Here is a 7,287-nt window from a genome sequence, read left to right as displayed (position 1 = left end):
ATTATTTCACTCAGTGACAGTCAGAAAGAAAGAGAAAAAAGAGAATATACTGTATGCCATGATCATGAATAATGATTTTTCAAAAATTATTTAATAAAGGACCAATACATATACTTTTAGCGTTTTCAGCATATTTAATAGTAACACAGTAAATGAGTTTTGATAACATTAGAAGGCAATTCAAGACATATGTCCTGTATGTTAAGGCACAAGGAAGAGGACTTCCTGGGATACGGGGGTTCCCACAGCATGTGAACACATTTCTGATTTGTCTCTGGTCAGAAGTGAATACAGCAAAAGATAGGCCTGAGAGGAGGTGAGAAAGAGCAATTAGGGATGGTGTATATTAGGGAGCTTTGATTAACATCAACAAAGCTCACAGTCTTAGCCTCACAATCCAGGAATAATCCTACTCGGCTGGTAGGTCTTGGGATATATTGCAGCATAAGTGGGGAGGTGGTAAATAGACTGCATTGAATTTCATTCTTAACACACCCAAAAAGGAAGAGTCCCTCCTCTCCTTCTGTCTTCTCATTCTGATGCTTCTCTTTCCAATACATGTTACAGACACCAAAAGCCCAATTCCAGGAGTCCCCCACATGGACCTCCCAGTAATATTTGCCGGAGGTGAAAGTCTGAGCACCCCATGCAAGAAAACTTCTAGGTGTTGCAGTGATATAGGGTACATCTTGATGGTCACATCCAATACACATGCTTCTCAAAATTTCATATAGAAAGATATGACTGTTGGCCTCTTCATGATGCAGAGTAATATGCACTGCAAAAAAAAAAAAAGAAAAAGAAAACATGCATAGACATGTGTAAATAAAAATATAATTGTTCTATCAAGAAGTTACTTTACCAGGAAATGTAAAGTCATAAAGACAATTTTGCTTGTAACTTCTAGTAAAGTATAGAGATGATTAATATTGTATACAAGACAAACAAAACCCTAACCACAGATATTATATATTTTTTGAAAACTTACATATTGAGAGGCAAATGTGAGACCAACTTCTTGCAATCCAATTTTCAAAGTAAAATTTACACATTTTATGCCCTAAATGCTATGCTGTTATCAAGATCATTATTTAGAAATGTTTCTTATTCTTAAAAACTAGTGCTATCATTTTGGAAAGAATGTGAAGATTTTCACTTACTCAAGAACTGCTCTAGGTATCTGGATAAAAATCCATATGTACATGTTATAAGTGATAATTTAAAGCAGATCTCTGCAAAATCTTTGACCAGTCTCTCTGTGGTCCTCCATGCTAGCTCTGGACTGAAGCTGGATTTTAGACTTAACATGTATCTCTTCATATTGCAATTAAACTGAACTTAATTTCATTTGTAATTTTACTTGTATTCACAAAATGATTTCTTCCTTTTAGCTTTACCCATTAATTCAAATGTTTGCAATATATGAATAATATATACACATTAAAAAAATACAAAACCCCCAAGAATCTCCAGAAAACTATATTCCCGCAAAGAACAGTTCTTAGCAGTTCAAATGAATATACTAAAGAAATGTACAATTTTGTATTTAACATTAAATAATTCACCATTCTGAGCATTATTTCCTTTGCTCCTTTTTTAAATTTTCTACCTACTCCTTTTTCCTGTTATATAATTGAGTACATATTATGCCAGAATGTATTTCTTTTTCACTATCTTTCAAACTTAATGCTATAAATCTGACTATAAATACAGACACAGATACCAAAGGGTTGCATGGTTATGTTGTTCACTCATGTCTTAAAAGAAGTAAAATATTTGATAAAATATGAAATATTACCTATATGATCTTAACAATAATAATATTTAGATAAAGTGGGAGTGCTGCCCATGGGTGGAGACTTACCTCGGAATTGGTTGAGCCTGTCCATCAGTCCAGTGATGGGCCTGCACTGAGCTCTGGATTCAGAGGCTGGGGCATGTGCAGCAGCACAGACTCACTCCTGCAAGGAAAAACCTGCAGTTACAACATCTACAGCCATAAAATAAATAAAAGTCACTATTTGTATGTAAAAGACATTTCATGAGAATCCTTTGAATCTACACATTTGATAATTCAAAAATTACTTCCTTTTGCAAATTAATTCTTTACAGTTTCTAAATTTTAAAGCATGATGGAAAAGTCTAAGTCAGAATTCAGTGTGATCCTTCTTTTTTGTTTTTTGCCCCAAATGTGTAAGGTTCCTTAGCCTTATGGCCTTGAGAATACTTAGATACGAAATTCTGAGTTCCACTTCTTGGCAGACTCCCCTGACATCTTTTTCTGAAATAGCCGGGTTCTGGGGAGACTCCTGCATCCACTGCTTCCTTCTCAAGATAAAGACTGGAAACTTGTTCTAGGCAGGGAAATCTGCCTTTTAGCAAAGAACTTCCCTAGAGACTTACAGTTCTAACACTCCACAGTTTCTTTCAATCTATTTTCCAGAACTGTTAACTGATATGTATATATGTATAAAAAACAAAACATCAACACTTTTTCACTGGTAAAATACTTCCTCCTCTTCTTTCCTGCTTCCTCTAGTGACTTTCTCACCATCCACAAAACAAAACTCTTATCCTTCTCCTGTGCAGGCTTTTAAGCAATAAAACAAAATCAGGGCTGGGCGTGGTGGTTCACGCCTGTAATCCCAGCACTTTGGGAGGCCGAGGCGGGCGGATCATGGGGTCAGGAGATAGAGACCATCCTGGCTAACACGGTGAAACCCCGTCTCTACTAAAAATACAAAAACTTAGCTGAGTGTGGTGGCAGGTGCCTGTAGTCCCGGGTACTCGGGAGGCTGAGGCAGGGGAATGGTGTGAACCCGGGAGGCGGAGCTTGCAGTGAGCTGAGATCGCGCCACTGCACTCCAGCCTGGGCAACAGAGCGAGACACTGTCCCCCCCCACCCAAATAAAAAATCAGGAATAAAATTGTTTGTTTTAGTTCACTCTTCTTTTATTCATTTATTTTCATTTGTTTACTTTGTGGCCTTGTCTTTTAAGGTGTGGGAACGAAAGTAGATGCAAAAAAAAGTGGTATCAATATCTTAATTATTTATGCCATGACTTTAATAGAGCCTGCTTTGATATTCGTGGCATCTTAAATAACATATGCGAAAATCTAGGTACACACTCACCTGTGTAATATGTCTCCAAAAGCCTGAAAAAGAAAGAAAAAGAAGAAAGATTTAGTGCATTTCACAAGATGCATCTTTCACTAAGTTCAGTGTGAGATTTGTACTCAATTTCTGAAGATATTATTCCCCTACCATCTTCTCTTCTGGAAAGCATTTTCTATTTCTTCTGTAATGAAAAACCCAGTCAGTTGTATTGTCATTAATTAACGTCCTGGGAAAGTCTGAGTCTTGAAGACATTCTCTAAACAAGTGAAGGGAGAAGAGGTCCAGAGGGTCTATGCTCTATGTTAACCACGAAAAACCTACTCAGTCATCTTTAGCTGAACCTGTTACCCAAATGAGTGGACCCCAAAATTATGTTAATGCAAACCTAGATTCCTAAAACTTCTGATTTTGCCATGTTTCCAAATTAACCTAAATGTAAATGAATCACTATTTTATACATGTTTAACAACCCAAAGTATATTATTGAATTAGATGGGGAATATTTCTTGGGGCTGTTACCTTGACCATTCCACAAAATTTTGTGGCTGGTGGATAAAGTAGGAGGGACCTTTGGCCTGGTAGAATCCCTTGGTGGGGCTATACTCTCCCAAAAAAGTAGCATTAGTTATGTGAATGTGTTTTTGGAAACACATCATGGAAATAAAAATAGGGAGATGGATTTCAGCTATGAGGAAAATACTTATACATGTGAATATTCAAAAACCTGAAACCACATTGTGAGTTTGTACCTGAAGTAGCTCCACATCTGGCTTATGGCACATTTCCTTCAGCTCCTCGTACATTCCTCTTAAATCTCCCTCCTATGAGCCATTTTGGATTTACTTAAATGAAGTTGATGAAAAATATCTTTCCCCTTCTTTTTCAGCATCTCCAAATTATGTTTTTCTTCTTCATGGTGAAATGCAGGCATCTTCTGATACTCGGCTCTAATTGCTTCTAGCCTTAAATTCACATAATCCTGCAGTGATAATGGGTTAGTCAAAAGAGAAATGTATTTATTCATCTCCTATTAAATCTCACTGATTCTTTTTGTCTCTCAAACATCCAATAGTTTAAACCTCAGTCTTGCCAGTTCTTAGAATCTACAAATTTTGTTCCTTTCCTTTCTGCATAAAGGTCAACATAGCTGTATCTGACCAATTACATGAAATTTATTCAAGATAATGTGTGTTCTAAGATAGTTGGAAATAAAAAAACACAATTTGAATTTCTCTATTCCAGCCCATGTTTATGGAAAAGTAAGAACAGTTCATGCTTAAGAGTTGGAGTATAGAGCTATAGTTACTAGAAAGGAAACAATTATTTCTATTTCTGAGATATGCAACACGTTGCTTAAACTCATTATATATAAAATGACCTTAGACTAACATGTCCAGCTAAATGCGTTTCACCCAGCAAAACCTATCCTAATAAGGCTGCATTTATGATTTGGCCATCTTTGTCTGTCTGAATTCATTTCCACCCATTCTTTTTCAAAGTCATCCAAATCTGAAACACAGACTTCTTTGTGGTTCCTCAGGCCTCCAAATATAAACAAACTCAAAATTACTGCATATGCTGTTCTCTCCAACTAGAATTACATATATATATGTATATATAAATAAATAAAATATATATGTATACAAACACAGACACATACATATACATATATATATATATATATATATATATATATATATACACACACAACCACACACACATACATACATATACATATATATACACACTCATGGTCCATATATATATCCACACACACATTTGTGTTCCCCCTCCTCTTCAAAACTTTGTTTCAATTTGAATTTTTCAGTGAGTCTTTTTTCTAACCACCCTATTTAAAACTCAGACACTAATCTCCAGTTTCTGGCCTCTATTGTCCTTTTCTACTTCCCTGCTTGATTATTCTCCAACAAAAAAACCCACCACACTCAAATACATCATGTATTGCGTATATTTGCGTATTGACCACTTGACTCTCTCATTTGGATTGTATGACCTGTGAGGACAAAGGTGTTTCCTTTCTTCTTTACTAGTATATTTTCTTATTTAATATTCAACATAGACTCGGTTCTCATGAAATACTTTTCAACAAACTAATATTAGCTATCATACACTCAAAGTATACATTCCACAAAGGGAAAATTATTTTTAATATTTTTCTGAAGTCCTCGGAGTTCTCCTTATATTTAGATACTAGTTCCCGTATTTCTGGCATGTTTACATGTCTCCCTCAAGACACAAATCCGTATTTCTCACCACCTTTCTCATCATCTGTTATGTATTATTCAACATTAATTAGTTGAGATTCTTAATTTCATGGTTGCCCTAGATTTGTCCTGTCAGTTTTTCTGCCTCAAATTTTCCATACAATTCCAAATACTACTTGCACACCAGCATTCAGATTAATGCCTGACCGACACTCAGAAGTTTCAGTTGAGCATTCCATGACCGCCAAATAACTCTTATGCCCAGCTTTATCCAACCAGCACATATAGAATGCTGTGAGATGGCCCAGTTTCTTGATCTATTGGTGTATAACTATAGGTTTGTATGAAACAAAACCAGCATGGCTTTGGGTGACATCAGTGGTTTTCTTAGAAATCTTACCTAACAGGCATACTATTCTATATAAAAATGAAGGCCACTTTTTCTCAATGTTTTCTCTCCGCTTTTTTTTTTTTTTTTTTTTTACTGAATCCCAGAAACATTACAGTTTGATATCAAGTTCCTATTTAAGAGTCACCCATTTGCCCACCATAAGTTCCTGGAGAAGGTAGAGTAAGTACAGGACTAAACCTTCCAGTGTCTGGTTCTGGTGGTTTCCACATTCAGGTTACTGTGATTTTCACAAGCTTTTTCCCATAAAGACTGCATTTTCTGTAAAAGCTTCTCCTGCAAAAGAGCCATAAATTGAAGCACCAGTGCAGACCATGACATAGGGAGGGGGCCCAGAATGAGAGACAGATAAAGCCCCTAGTAAATGGCATTCCTTTGTTTCCCTTCATGTTTGTCAAAGCCCAGAGGTTGGAAGCTAAAAAGCCAAACCAGAGCGCTTAAGGGACTCAGAGTTGGCTTTATCCAATCTCCAAGAAATAGACCCACAGGAATTTTTGGCATCCTTTACAGAAATTCAACTTCAGAGGCATCACTTACCCGGTGTTCCTCAGCAGCTGACTCAATGGACAGTGTCTGTGATCCCCGGTGCTCCTGAGAGCTGAGCACAGCAACAGAGCAGGCTCCTGTCCATTCACAGAACATCTTCTTTGTCTCCCTGTGAGTGCCACACATTTGCTCCTCAGAGCTCAGGAATAGCCAGAGATTGACTTTTCTGGCAAGAGAAGCCATCTTCTTCAAATCAATGTTGGTTTTGAGGTTTCTGCTGTGTTGACTTTGTGCATTCAAAGCACTGAGTAAGAATTGGGATGTCTTCCCAGTTGAGGTAAGAAACAGGGCCTGCAAAAGCTGTGCCCACAGTCTATGGTGACCGGTCTTATGAATTAGTTCATGCAGATGGGGCAGGTGAGTTCCCTCTGGAAGACTTGCAAGATTCCAGAATTCATGTTTCTGAGGAACAAAGAGAAAACATGTCATTTTGGGGGCCGGGGTTGATGAAAAGCTTCTAAACAAGTGGAGATATGTGATAGTTATATTTTCTTCTCTTGACAATGTTCATTAAAGTACAACAAACTATTTCTTCTGTTACAAACTTAAAAATTCACACGTAGAGGGAGTCTCCTGGCTTCATAGCAGATATTACTAACTAGAGGACTCACAGTCCCTTCTACTGCTAGTTCCTGTCTGTAGCATAATATGAATCTATTCAATTACCCATTTTCTGAATGTGGATCTGGAAATTGGGTTTGGATTCTAAGTGGTCAGAATAAATCATCGTTGTCCCTATTCTTCTTTCAATAACTGATGAATGACTATGAGAGAGTGGGAAAAAAATACCTGGGCCGAAGAAATATGAGAAGATGGCCAGAGGGTTCTATGACATATTTTTATAGAGGGACGCAAAAGCCGGGCAGCAAACCACCATGGCACAAGTTTACCTAGGTAACAAGCCTGAACATCCAGCACAGTTATCCCAGGACTTAAAATTAAATTAAATTAAATTAAAAAGAAAGACCCAAATCAAAACAAAATTAAAA

The 7,287-nt window shown here is 37.0% G+C and overlaps 1 pseudogene; it reads right to left on the bottom strand.

Moving 5' to 3' along the window:
* Window positions 1-278: 278 nt before the first annotated feature.
* Window positions 279-6,696, bottom strand: LOC115833939 (annotated as a pseudogene).
* Between the last annotated feature and the right edge of the window lie 591 nt (window positions 6,697-7,287).

This window comes from Nomascus leucogenys, unplaced genomic scaffold, assembly GCF_006542625.1.
Source record: "Nomascus leucogenys isolate Asia unplaced genomic scaffold, Asia_NLE_v1 001902F_20749_qpd_obj, whole genome shotgun sequence".
Lineage (NCBI taxonomy): Eukaryota > Metazoa > Chordata > Mammalia > Primates > Hylobatidae > Nomascus > Nomascus leucogenys.
Note: the sequence above shows the minus strand (reverse complement) of the source record. Positions and strands in the feature narration are given on the sequence as shown.